Source organism: Macadamia integrifolia, chromosome 3, assembly GCF_013358625.1.
Source record: "Macadamia integrifolia cultivar HAES 741 chromosome 3, SCU_Mint_v3, whole genome shotgun sequence".
NCBI classification, from domain to species: domain Eukaryota; kingdom Viridiplantae; phylum Streptophyta; class Magnoliopsida; order Proteales; family Proteaceae; genus Macadamia; species Macadamia integrifolia.
The window spans coordinates 9,977,844-9,993,353 of NC_056559.1; the positions used below are offsets into that span (position 1 = coordinate 9,977,844).

At 37.4% G+C, this 15,510-nt stretch overlaps 1 pseudogene; it reads right to left on the reverse strand.

Annotated features, from left to right (window-relative positions):
• Positions 1-3,791: 3,791 nt before the first annotated feature.
• Positions 3,792-5,734, reverse strand: LOC122073245 (annotated as a pseudogene).
• Between the last annotated feature and the right edge of the window lie 9,776 nt (positions 5,735-15,510).

Here is a 15,510-nt window from a genome sequence, read left to right on the forward strand (position 1 = left end):
GTTGGATGGAAAGAATAAATCCCCAAACGTTATTTGGTCCAGAGCAGTCTATTATCTTTTGTATTTATGATTAATAAACATATGCATCTTTGGATGATATTTGTGATTTTATTTATATCTTTGTAATATTCAATTACTACCGACACCATCGTTGTCACCATTTTTTATTTTCTAATCAATTCCCACTTTCATTCTCTTCCACCCCCGATGTGAAAGTTCTTAAGAAAACCCTGTCCCAGGCAAATGGACAATGATTGACAGTATAATCGACCCTAGGTGTAGGCTTCACATATAGTTAGGTGTTGACATGTTTCTTATCTCCTAGCATTAAAAGTATTTTTTTTTTGTTAGAAAAAGAAAATATTATTATAAAATAAGAATGGTTTAACAAACTCCTAACTCATTGCTTCTACTGCGAAGCTTCTTAAGTAATAATATTAAGTTGGTTGATATATATATATATATATATATATATTTTATATATTTTTTTTAATGCGAAAGTGTATAAAAATGTGTATCATATCTATTTATATGTATCTTTGATATATCTCTGATACGATATCCTCCAATACATATATATATATATATATATCAAAGAAAAGAGCGATATATTAATAAGAGAAAGATTATGTTACAATGGTAAGAGATGGGTTGCTGCCCTTGATAGCCAGATTCCTTACATGGATAAAGTTGTTGTTTTGCTTAATATATATAACATGGGTTTGTGCACAAAACACTTGGTAGGTAGAAATAGGGGAACTGAGGTCCATGGCCTTCTGTGAACATTGTCACTTTCCCAAAAATATTGAATTTTCCTGATATCGGTTCAAATTTCATTTATCTCCCATTCGTCTCCAGTGGCCTTTGTCTATCCGTATAAAAGACCTCAAGTTGCTACCTCCGTTCCATTTACTGTTGACATATAGTTAGCTTAGAATAAGTGGCAAGTACCATTTGTAATAATGGCGGAACCATTAAAAGTATTTGAAGATGTATATATGGAAACAAGAAAGACACATGTCATAACCTACCTGTACTATTAACATTCTTCTACAATATTGAATGCCATGGATACCATAAACAATGATTTTTACCACTAACACTCTTTTAAGAAGATATATGATGTTTTACTAATATTTTCTTTCTAAGTCATAGAAATCATTGTTGTCACTAGTGAATGTAACCGTGCATAGTTTTCTTTCTATCACGAGGAAACATGATGTAAATAATCCTTTAGCCCGATAATTCGATGTTGAGGGAATAATCTAAATTAATCACATGTCAAATTTCAACTTTAAACCTAATCGGTCATCTCCCGATCTATATTATGGTAGAGCCTCTCATATATGTCCATACACCTTCCTATGGTCTTTTGCATCTTCTAGTCCCACATAGGTTATCTCTGAGACTTTCTGTTTCCCTCATATAAATGTGAATCTCTCATCCAACAGTTTGAACTTTTGAAATGGATATTTTAACAAGACCTGATTTAAGTGGGTTACCACAAAATTGAAATGATACATGATTGTAAAAATCTCAGGCTCTCGAGCTGCCGGCAGCAAAGGTTTTAAATGCCCAACAACCCCAGTGCCCATAGGCCCACACATGCACGGATGGACCATCAACCATGTTGTAGTACGGACCCTGTTGATCAAATTAGTGACAGAACATGAATAATGAGATCCTTGAGGGAGACTACCGGTTATTACTTAAACACAAATGAGAAAAGGGTTCATAAAATAGCAAATATGATGCCACCTGTAGCTTTCGCAATGGGACCCATGGGAAAGGAGGGGAAGAGACCACGTGGGATGTGAAGATGAGGTGAAACTTAAAATGCACCTAATTTGTTGGAGTAGAAAGCAACGCTCGACCACCAGTAAGTCCAAAGGGTGTGCGCTTGTGCGATGGTCACTGTCTGTCTCTCTAAGTCTCTAACGCCCATGCAGATGGCTCCATGTGACCTAACTATGACTACTAACTACGGCCTCTCTATCCTAATCCTAATTTGCTTCTTCTTCTTCCATTTGTCACTTACTAGCTCTCTTCGTGTTCTTTGGGGCTCTGTCCTCTTCAGTCGCTGAGTGTGTATGTTCGAGTATTGATGTGGGTGTCCTAGTCCTCCCAACCTTCTAGAGAGGATCTAACCCCGGTTTTGCTGTAATTTTACCACTGTAGTCTACACAGTCTCAGTACTTACAGTTCTTTCATTCTTTCTTCTCCTCTATCTATCTTGTGACTATGTGACTATGTCACGCTTTCCCATTTCCACCTTCTTTAAGCTCTCTAAGCTTTTCTTAGTAGGGGTGGTGGTGGTTAAAATTTTTGAGTCCTATTCAATCACACTCCTTCAGATTAGTATAATGTGAATTATTCCATGAATGTCACAACTTCAAAGATTCAGTATGGACTTATCTAGAAAATAGTCTTTGATAAACACTGAGACTGTTCAAGTAATCATATTTAGCTATTTGATTCCAATCGAATCGTGGAATAATCAGTCATTTTCTGCAAAGAATCAGGAGAAATATATATATATATATATATTATTTATTGAAATCACCAGTAGGTCTCATGATTCCTTGAACTTCGCTTAAAACACTTAAATATGAAGACATCCAAGGTCCTAGAGTTTTCTAATGTGAGATATTTCCAACACTCCCCCTCATGTACTCTCCCTCAAAACTTTGAGTGGTAATACACGCTGAATGTGGTCCCTCTTTTTGGTGACTGTACATAGGTGCATCATCGATGTAATGGGTTTGATGACTCTAATACCATGTTGATATATCTAATTCAAAAACTTCATAGATTCAGTGAAGAGACTCAATTAATTGATATATGAGGACATTCACAATCCCAAAGTTTTCCAATATGTGATTTTTTTCACAACAATACTAGTGGATTTTTCTCTTAATTTTTTTCCCTCTGTATTTTTGGTGTGCACTCCTATGGGATGAAATACTTAAAAAAGCTGTAATTCTATTTATTTCCAAGATTGCTAGTTGTTAAGGCCGGAGACTAGTTGTGCGCCATGTGATATTGTTTGCTTTGGGGCTTTGGGCTCAGAGTCTTCAGGGTTTTTAAAACGTGTCTACATGAAAGGGATTGGTATTGCTTATTTTAGGCTACAAACTCTCTCGACATGTCTAAATGATGTGGATCTTTCTTAATCGCCCCTTAAAACTAGTTTTTACCAACCATACCTATCAAGCTTATACTTTATTGGCAGAACTAGTTGTGCTTATATGAATCATTTTTTGTTTTAACACATAACAATAACATATACGTAACTAAAAACTATATCATAAAGATAATTTTCCACGATTAAATCATTCATCAATACATTTGCTGTAACATGCCTTTTGCATATCCTCCATTATTAAGTTTTTAACTTTGAAGTATTATTTATAAATTGATAGAAACATATTAATTTCATTACAATAATGTGAAATTGGGATCAATCATGTGCCCTATATATATATATATATATATATATATATATATGTATAGTAGAGAATATAAAAGTGGGGTGGGGTTGAAACAATTAAAAGATTATATAATATCAATAAAATCAAATAGGATCATGACCGTCCGTGGGATCACCGTCAGGTGTCCCACGTGGGTCCCACACGGTCAGCGACAGCCCACCAAAAAGTCAGCCCAACGCGCCTGTGTAAGTACATGGTCTCACGCGGAGAACCTCTCTCCTTCCCAGAAGCCACCCCAACGGTCCAATCATCATCGATCAAAGAGCATCCCCATTAGGACAGCAGCAATCCACCCAAATATAGAAAGAGAAGGGCAAAATTTTCATTCACTAGTTAGTGAAAGTAAGTTTTACCAAAAAAAAAAAAAAAAGTTGGTGAAAGTAAGCAATAAAAAAAGTACAAACGCTTTGTACGTAAGCGCGTGTTAGATTCAAATTAAAGCTTCGTTTTTGTTTCCTCAGCACCAAAAAGTCATCCCTCCTCCCATCTTCTCCGTCTTCTTCATTGTCATCTTCCTCTTCTGTACGTGCCCCATGCATGGCCCATGGCAGCTCTAGATTTTGGTCTGGTTTTGAACACGTCCCGTAGAAACTGGGTACAAATTAAACTCTTCACCTAACATCAGATCCCAAGTTTTAAATATTCTGAAAATCGTACTGCCGGACAGGACAATTTTTAAGTCAAAACTTGACCCACATTGCACAGAAGAAGTAATTTCTTCTTCACCCCCTTCACAAACGAAATTCTTTATCCAAAGCCTCTAGAAATTAGGGTTCAATTTTGATCCGATTCCATTAAAATCGGCCACAAGTCACCTCAGAATCGAGGGTGAATCAGGATCATCAGAGCCATCCTCTGACTGTAAAAACAGAGGACATTGAATGTCCACATCCTCTTTCTCTCTTTTTCTCTCTCAGGGATCAGGAGTAAAGAGCGAAAGGAGTTTGCAGGAGATCGTAAGGAGCCCACAAGGAATCCAAAGGGCAAGGACGGTTAGCGTCGAGTCTAGCCCAAGGTTTACCCTTTCCACTCCAATGCAAAAGACTCACCGGACCCGGATGCAGATCCCTACAAAGCCCCCAAAAATTATCGCCACCGAGCCCATGTTGGTTCCACCGGTGATCCACCGAGCTATATTCCCTGCAAAGACAAGCAAAAATGGAGGCAACGAACCCAATTCGTAAATCCTCATTCGCTTCTGTAACTCCATCCACTCCACGATCTTGGTAGTGTAATCCCCAGCACGCCATCTCTCAAGATTAATAACCATAACCCCTGTGTTAAAGTAGCAAGCTTTGCGACCTGAGAAGATAAAGGACAGAACAGGGTTGGACCAGAAGGTCGGAGTGAAGTAATAGGTGAAATTGGCATTACAATACTCCGGAGCAGCCAAAACCGAGTGGTCCCCAAGTGAAGTAGCGGCGAGTTTGGCGATATCGTCGACGAGGACAAGGTCCGAGTCGAGGTAGACGACTCGGCGGACACAGAGTGGTAAGAGATTAGCCAAATAGTTGCGAGCGTAGTTGAGTGGGCAATCCAGAGCGGCGCGAATGGAGGTGGAGATGAGACCCGCCACGGCAGAGTCGTCCAAGGGGTAAATTTGGAACCTCAAGTATGGGAAGGACTTGACAATGGTGCTTCTCAGGTGATCGGCGTCGGCAGAGGCGGAGGCGACGAAATGGAAGGCAACATTTTGAGGGCAGGAAGAGTGTTGGAGAACCGAGAGGATGGCTGCCATGGATCCCCTCAGGTAAGCGGCGTCAAGGGTCATTGCCACGTGGACGAATTGATCGGAACACACGTAGGATCCTTCCTGGTGGTCGCTGGTTTCATCGTCTGGGATCGTAAGACATTCTGGAGAATTGTAGAACTCAGGGGCTTCTCTGAAATGGAGAGGAGCAGAGGAGGTAATAATGGTAGCATTGGTTATGGTGATTAATGAGAGACTTAGGCTAAGCACAAGATTCAGAAGACAGAGGGTGTGATTGGTTGTTGATTTGGGCATGTTTGGTTCCGCGAGCCTTAGCCAGTGTTTCAGTCTCTCAGAGAAGAAGAAGAAGCCTTAGAACAGAGGAGGAAAGGGGGTGGAAAAGGGTTTAGCTTTCTTCTTCCTTGTAGAAGAACTAGTTAGTTTAAGTACTTGTTGGCTCTGAACCAAAGTTCGTTAAAAGTTAAAAGAAAACGTGTGCAGAGGAAGGCAGACTTGGCTGGCTGGATGGCTAGTCAAGGTCTTTTTGAATGAAATTGATTCTTTTTGACATTGTAAAAATTTCTTAAGTAGCTCTCTCATCGTTTATGTATTGGTATACGGGTGATCCAATACAATACCGGTGAAATGGTATGGTAATGGGTAGTATTTACTTTTCTCTCTCTCTCTCTCTCTCTCTCTCTCTCTCAGAGATAGTGGATTAGAATTATATATATATATATATATAAAGCACATTGAGGAAATTATATTGTGTGGTTTACTTAATTACAATTAAATTTTGTCGTTTAATCACCACAAATCGTAGAGTGTGGATCATGTTTTTATACAAGAATCATTTTCATATGATGTGATCCACACACATGAAAATCCCCATCAAGGTTTTTTTTTTTTTTTTTTTTTTTTGAGGGGGGGTTGTGGGGGATTCTATCTATGTGTGTAAATTAGGATAGTACAAAAATAATTCTCGTATGACTGTCTATGTTTCATGATTGTTTGAATAATGAGAGGTCGCTTGCGCAGCAAGAGAAGAAGGGAGCTATTGGGGAGGATAGATAACACCAAATTAAGACAACCAAGATAATGATGGAAAGGGACATACCAATGCAAACCCAAAGGGGTAGTGCAGTTGATGAGCAATGAACTTGGTATGAATCGTAAACTCGGACGTCTTAAGTTCGAATCCCACTAGGCACACCTTGGGCCACTCATACAGGGTATTTAGTACTCTTCACTGCTTTCAGTGAAAGTTGAATGATTCTCATTCAACCCCGGAATGAGAAGGCCTAGATACCACATTATCCTTGTGTGGCCTTTTTAGAATCTACACTATAAACCCTATGAAATATTCCTTGTTACATGGCTATTTTTGTTTCAGAATATAATATGAAATTAAATAATTACTTGTTAGGGCTCAATCAAATTTCAACCTAATAAAGGGCCAAAGGGCTACAACACTTGATTACTTCAGTAATCATAGGAAAAAGGGAAAAAAATAAAGTACCCACGAACCTTGTGTATGAATAGTAGTAAGAAATCTTCTCCGGACAGTGTAATGTTCAATCGACCCAAAAAAAAAAAGGGTACCATGAACCCTTGTGTAAGATAGTAATAAGAAATGTTCTCCGGTAATGTTCAATCTACCAAAAAACAGGGGGAAAGTAGTATTCAAAGCTGTCAATAACCCGATAGAGACAAAGATGAACGAACAAATGAGAAAAAATCAAGCCAAAACAAAGAGGGCTAGAGAGGTTCTCTTCGTAGTACATGTAAAGTCTTTATCTAGTCACTCCTCCCTCGAACCATTAATAATAACATTTCTTATCTCTCCTTGCTACTGAGGTTGCCACGTGAGATTTTCTTGGGTGATTCTACTAATTTTTCCTTATATTGGTCAAGCTTTATTTCTTCTTAAATTAAGTTACATAGACAATTTAAAAGGGAAATAGCAATGAAGAAGAACAATAGTTTCATTATAATTGGAAGGAGTTCCTCAAGCCGGTGAGGTATTCTTTTATTGATGTCCATTATTTTGTTTGGATAGGTAGCAAAGAATAGCAAAAGGTATTTTGAACCTCCAACAAGTAGGGGTAATAGTGACAATAGAGGCGGTTCTTTCACCGTGGGAGAAGAAAACTTTCTTCTTATGATTTAGTCCCTACTATGGGCATAAAAGTAATTACAATCAATATCCTAGAATATCGGAATGTCATATATAGAGAACCTTAATCATTGATTAAACATAAATAAAAATTTAAAACATTTGAAAATAGATAAGTACTCATATTTAAATTGTTTTGCAAGCTATTTACAATGCATACCACCGAGTTTGGAATTTATATTCATAATATTCAACTATAATGATAAGAACCCTCAAATTTAGGAACAATTACGAAATATTATTGAGAATCCAATTTTGAACAATTGATAGTAATACATAAAAGATCCTCTAGTGATCCAATTCCATATACACATACATATATATATATATATATATATATACTCACATTTGTATTTGAAATCACTAATCCTAAGAATACACATTGTAACAATCATAAGAGATTGTCTAGTTTTGTCCATAGTTGCAAATAATTTAAGATACTAAGAAATATATAACATGCGTTCAATAATTTCATGTAAATTAATAATTATGTTTGATTGAAAATTGATTTAATGTACATAGAAATCTAAATTATATAGTATCAACCAGCACATATCCCTCGTTTATATAAAGGATGTAGTCATCTTTATCTTTTTTACAAGACATAAATAATAATTTCAAACTTTTTGCGTATCATACAATCAATACCATTTTGGCTATATGTTCCACATCGAATGATGACAGACTGAATTTGAAAGTGCATGACTAGATGAATCGCAACCATAGGTTACCCATCATGTATACAAAGCATAGTTACATAGAACTTTGATATTATTACCAAAATACCCTCGGGGTTCATATGTGATCCATTTTAGGAAAGAAGGGGGGAGGGGGTCACCGTACTCATAGACTATAGGACATGAATAGAATAGAGCCCCCTCCGATTGTCCTATGGTCTAACGTACCAGCGTTGGTCTATTATCTTTGGTATTTATGATTGCTAAGCATACATATCCAATGATATTAAATATATAGCTGATACCAATTATATGGCTAATATTCAATTGCAGCCCCTTACTACTATAGCTACCGACACTATCATTGTCATTAATTTTAATCTCACTCCCAGTCCCACCATTGATTTGAAAGTTCTTAATCACTTTCCATGAGTGTAAGTTTTACGTATAGTTAGGTGATGACATGTTTCTTATCTTCTACCACTAAGAGTACATGCATGAAAGAGCTGGTTGCTCTCCTCTGCAGATGACTACCTCACCTCATCTCAAATCATCCATGGGATATGGACAAACAGGACACTGTGAGATGGGATGGAGTGTCGTGGTGTTGTTTTATGCATGGGAGGGGATCCGAATTCTACATGAAAAGATATTTACGCAATCAAAGGAGACATATGTCATCAGTTAATCATATGTGTAGGTGATCCAAACACAACAACCACTGTGATTCAACCAAAACCCTTTTTTTTTTGGTTAAGATTCACATTGTGTTGAATACTTTGGATACCATAAACAATGATTTTTACCATTAACAATCTTTAACGAAGCTATATAAGGTTTTCCAAATCTTTGCTTTCAACTTTGAGAAATCTGTCACTAGTACATGTAACCATGGTTCTTATCTTTTTACAATGTGAAAAACACTAGTGATGTGAATAATTTGGCAACCGGATATCTAGAAAAATAGTCTAGATTAGTCACATGTAAAGTTTTAACTTCAACCCAAATCATCTCACGATCTATACACCTGCCGATAATCCTTTACATCCTCTAGTGCCACAGATTGGTTATCCCTAAAATCTTTTATAATCCCCTCCAATACTTGTGAGTTTTTTTCACTTAATCATTCGCATTATTGGGATGAATATTTACATGGTATCAAAACAAGTTTATGATAAAGACCTGCTCGAATTAAGCAACCACATGACTGAAATGATAGATAATCGATTACAAAAATCTCATGCTCTAGAGCTGCCGGCAGAAAAGGTTTTAAATGCCGAACAACCCTGGCCCCATCGTTACACAAGCCCAGACCACACACATGCACGGATGAACCATCAACTATGTGGTACTACGGACCCTATTGATCAAATCAGACCCAAAAAATGAAAATGGGATGCTTGAGGGAGACTTGTGATTTTTGTAAATAGCAAATATAATGATGCCACGTGTAGCTTTTACAATGGGACCCATGGAAAAAAAGGTGGGGAGAGACCACGTTGGATGAGAAGATGAGGTGACATGCACCTTAATTGTTGGAGTAGAAAGCAACGGTCGATCGACTCTCAAAGTCCAAAGGGCGCGCGGTGGTCACTGTCTGTCTCTCTAGTCTCTACCGCCCCTACGTATCACGTGTGGCTCCATGTGACCTAACTAAGACTGCTGTGCTGACTCCCAATTTGCTTCTTCTTCTCATATTTGTCACTCATCCGCTCTCTCCTGTTTCTCCGGGGCTCTCTTACTGTAATTTTACATCTACGCAATCAGTACTTACAGTTCTTCCATCACTTTCTTATCCTCCATCTTTCCTGTGACTATGTGAGTGACACTTCCCCCCTCCCAACCTCTCTCTCTCTCTCTCTCTCTCTCTCTCTCTCTCTCTCTCTATTTTCATTTGGATTTGAATTTCTGTCTTCTTTAATTAGTATTAATAGTAGGGGATTGAATTTCTTTCACGGGATTTAGTGAGTTTATATAGTGATTCATATTTATTATGTTTATATGATGATGTGATAATTCTGACTATTTGATAGATAATATATAATTTAGACAAAATTTCAAAAATTCAAAATGAGTGAACCTATAAAAAATTATCTTTGACAAATGTTATAGAAATCAGGTATGTAATTCTAATCCGAATGTAGAAGAATCAATGATTTTCTACAAAGAATTAGAAGCAATTGGCAAAACATACATTAAAATCATCAGCCGGTCTCTTGAACTTTGTTCAGAACACTTAATAAAATAAAAAGAAAAAAAATCAAAATAAAAAATAACTTGTCAGTCCAACTTGTATATGAAAACAGTAAGTCAAAAGAGTTTTCTTATGTGAGATATTTCCGGCACTCCCCTTCATGTGCTGCTCCTCTGAAGGGGCTGCCCCTCTTTTGAGTGGTAATACACGTGGGATGTGATCTCTATTTTTGTTTATTGTTCACAAGTGTATAATCAATGTAGTGGGTTTTGATGACTTATGCCATCTTGACTTATACAACTCAAAAGCTTAATAGATTAGAGAGAAAGACCCATCTGAAATATGAAGATATTCAACCAATATGAAAAAGGTACATTTCATAAAGAATGAACCACCGACCAACCCGCTAGCAACTACGATCTCCCACACAACCTCTCTTCACTGATGATGATGGGCAAAGGAAATTTTACCAGATCTTCAGTTTTTGGCCCCCAGTAATGCAAAGAAATCTTATGATGGATTTTAGAAATTTTCCATATGAATCTTTTTTATTTTAACACAGAACAACAACTTACAAGTAACTAAAAGTGTTTCATAGAAATAATTTTTTAGATAATTCCCCACGATTAAATATGATTCATCAATACATGTGCTGTAAGCCTGTAACATGCCCTTTGCATATCCTCCATTATTTAGTTCTACAATTTCTTTTTCCAGTAAAAAGGGCTTAGGATTAGGGTTAGGGTTAGGGTTAGGGTTAGGGTTACGAACAATAAAAAGTTTATAATAATCGCAAAATCGAAAGAGATCACGGCCGTCCGTGGGGATCACCGACATCTGACGAGCCGCGGGTCCCACATGGTCAGCTGACAGACCACCAAAAAGTGAGCCCAACGCGCCTGTGCAGCACATGGTCTCACACTGTCTCCACACGGAGAACCTCTCCCCAACCATCATCGATTAAAGAGCATCATCCATCATTAGTTCAGCAATAGTACTTTCTAGTATCTACCCCTAAATATAGAAAGACATTATTAATAATAATATAAAAAAGTACAGATGCTTCGTACGTAAGCGCGTATTAGTTTGCTAAAGACTCAAAAGCCATCATCTCTCTCTTCCGTCTTCTTCATTGTCGTCTTCTTATCTTCTTTGTCTGCAAGTGCTCATGAATGGCCCATGGAAGCTCTAGACTTTGGTTCTGGTTTTGAACACGTCTCATGGAAATTTAGATACACAGACAGAAGTTCAATGCTGAATTCACCAAACATCAGATTCCAAGTTTTAAATATGCTGTCAACCGCACAACCGGATAGAACAATTTTTAAGTCAAAGGCTAGACTCTTACTTTGCACATTAGAAGTTTTCTTCACCCTCCTTCACAATTTAAAAAACGAACTCTTTATCCCTCGTGCTGTAATCTCTTCAGAAAATGGTTCACGACCGCCGCCAAGACCGCCGCCAATTTTGATCCAATTTTATTCTGGACCGGCCAGAGTAGGGTAGAAAAATCCACACCATTACAGAGATCAGAGTCAATCGGATAGGGCTAGTCTATTCCACCTATTTGACTCCCAACTCCTCAACCCTGCTAGAAATACTCAGTTCGGAATCAGTCCTTCAAAGTCCAAAGCTCTCTATAATCAAAGAATAAACTTAGTTTATGCCACTGAAGCACATGAAGGGAACCCAGAGTGAGATCATGTATTTGGAATTTGAAGACCTTTTTTAATTTGATATTTATCTCATCACAAAGAGAAATACCTATGTATCAACATACATAAATGTACTGCCCCTTAAGTTGAGATTATTCACATTGATAATTACCAGGTTTGGAGTTGAAAGTTTATGGAGTGGTGGGTCTAGATGATACTAATCTTAGTCAAATGGAGTAACTAATGGAGATGGAGATGGAGATGGAGACTAGACTCAGTGAAAGACTGGAATAAGGGTAATCCAATATGGAGACTAGACTCAGTGAAAGACTGAAATAAGGGTAATCCCAATGGTTTTCACAGACGAGCTGAGCCACACAAACTCTGACACTTCATATACCTTCTGCAGCAGAGGGTGTGGTGTGGCACTGCTAATCTTCACAGAATCCTTTTTGGTGGGCTCAACATATTACCAAGTAGAAAGTTAAAAGCTGGTGAGTTTGGGTCATAGGACCCTCGGCCAATATCCATTCCCTAGAGAGAGAGAGAGAGAGAGAGAGACCAGGAATCATAATCAATAACATTTAAGGATCAATAAACATAGTGATTAATAACTGGATCTGTGTAGAACAAGGTGGATCATCAGAAGCTAAATCAACAAGCCCACAATTAGTGCAAGAATTCAATTACTTTGGAATAAGTTAAACTATAGAATGTTCCAGTTTTAAGTTATGGAACAGAAGCTAAATCAACTTTAGGAATCCATCAGAAGCTTGCTATTGGAGCAAGGAGACAGACTCACATCTACACATAAGGTTCATGTAACCAGAATGATTAACAATAATCCAAAATTATATCATCTGAAAACTGGGGAATGGCTGTACGATCATAAGAAAATAAAATTTTGATACTCCATCAAGAATGACCTTCTGATCCTAGATGCCTCTGCTATAATTAAGGAGTCTCCTGAAAGACACAAGCATAGCAGACAAAGTAGACTATTATCTACAGAAAATGAAACTGCTTTTCAAGATCTCAACACTTGATAGATTATCACAGAACTACGAAATCATGAGGCAATTTCAGGATGTAACAGGAAAACATCGACATTTGCTGCTAGGGATTTTCTGGCTTAGTAAGTTGAAAGTCTCCTGAAGCTGGCAATTAGGAGAGTCTCATAGTACCTGTCAAACCAACATGAACACACTCATGTCTTAAAGGACTACCACATGATCCAGATTTGGGTAGCCTTCCCCAGATTTAGATTCACCTGATCCGAGTCAAATTCTAAAAAGCAGACTAAGATCATGAGCCTTGAATCAGCCAATAATGTTAAAATTACACAGGCGGGCAACCAAGTAGACGGGGGATCATCATTCATCCACATAAGATCATCAAATATTAGTCAATGGGAAAGATTGGGGATTCTAACTTAAATGTAGGGGACCATTGAAAAAACCTATTTAAATTATAACTCCACGTGAATTGACCAGATAACACAGAACACTTAAAGCTTCTGCATCCCTTCAAGCACAGCAATTGCAAACAAGCTCAATAAAAGCAACCAGGAATTGAAATTTAACAACCTCCACATAGACTGGATCTACAAGCCAATGATTTTCCAATGTCCCCATCGGTGGAGTGACCTTGGTATCCACTGACCATAGCCAACACTCTAAGGTGGTACAACTGACAAATGATTAATTCACAGTACCATCCAAGAACAAGAAGTGTCAAAAGTTCAACCACATTAAAACAGAATAAAAATCAAGAAGCTCACAATTACAATCCACCGTTTTTAATAACTTGATTACATTGAAAAGGCAAGGCATAACTAAAAAGTCCAAAATACAAAACAGGGAATCAGTGAAGGCTTCAAAATAACTTTATTCAACTTTATCCAAAATAAAATAAGAGCGCCAGAACAGGCTTAAAAATAACTGTATTCGGTATTTTGAGATTAAATCAACTTCATATCTCTCAACCAAGAAAACTAATAAAAATAAAAATAGAACTCCAAGCCTATGTCCAAGGCATACTTTAAGAAGGAAACATTTAACTTGGTCCACAAATGTATAGAAACAGCTATGTATAGAAAGACTGGAAAGAGAAAATGGGTAATTATCCTTCATTTTCCAAATCAAGAATATGAATATTGGTATCCCATTCAATACATTGATGTATAAAACTCTGGAGAAGAAACACACTACCAATTACTTACTTTAAACGAAAGAAAAGTCTAGGCCCTCCATTCTATCTAAGGGCATTTTTCTATTTAAAAGACATAACTAATGGAAAACAAGAAAGGAACATTCAATAAATAAACAGTCCAAATTTAACTCTAATTTATCTAAAGATTTCAAACTTATGCAAGAATTTTTGTCACAGATGGCACCACATAGCATGCATTTGAAAACTGGACAAGATTGGCGACGACCAGTTTGACAATAGCCAGACTCTACCTAAACACACACTTCATTAAAAACGAAAAAGCATCATCTCATCAGCAGACTGAACACCCCCCACCCCCCGGGGGGCAGGAATTCTAACTCAGATCAACTAATTTAGAAGATTACGATCTGCTAATGATTTTTTTGAGAAATGGCAGCACAATACATATTTTGAAAACTGGACCAGAACCCAGAAACAAACCAGTTCAGCTATAACCAGAAACCTATATAGTTCCTGGCACCCGAAATACATATTGCTAACCCACCAATTGATACGAACAGGCTTGGTTGATGCAGAAGCATCATTCATAAGGGACCTTGAGAGCCGCATATCTGTCATTACATAAATGTGGAGGTGATGTTTTACTTTGTGAGGACCATTAAAAGTCCATATGCAGTGTCTAATTCCACAAGAGTCAAAAGCTTCATGAATGGCTCACACAACAAAGTGGATCACTATATTAGAACAGGCAGTCAAGAATCAGTATCAAGGCAACGTATTGGAAAGGTTGTTTTAAGAGATGTATCCGAGAGACGCTTAGGACACAATTTGATACGGATGGATATGTTTATGATACATGCCAAAGTAGTGTCTCTAAGCATTTTGCACCATAACTGGGTTAATAATATGTAATCAATTCTGCTAATGGAGTAAACAGCAGTACTTAAAATAAATCCGAAACTCAGAACCAATCTAGGCACAAAACAGTAACTTAATGAGTGCAAGGGCAGAATGGAAAAAATCGGATTTTTCAAGATCAACTGGTCAGAAAGTTACCAAACTGAAATCAGAAATTAGGGTTGGAGTTCGGCAATCAATTCTGCATATGAATCTGATGTCAGTAAATTAAATAGAACAGTAAATCAGAATCGATATCAGTATATAAGGGTATAAAACAGTTAGCCTACAAAGAAACAGAGGCAGGATTGGAAAACAGGAATAATTTCAGTCTATCCATCAGATTTTATTCTGTGTTTTCTCCTACCCTGAATTTATTCTCCAAGGAAAGATCTTGTTAATTGGTACTGTTTTGATTCCTCAAATACATTACTACATTAAGAAGCCTCATAACTCAACTCCAAAGTTTATGAATTTTTGGTGTCAGCTACTACTGTAGAAAGTGCAATAGCCCTCTCAAATTTCACCTCAAATGGAGCTCAATTGAATGGGTTTTCA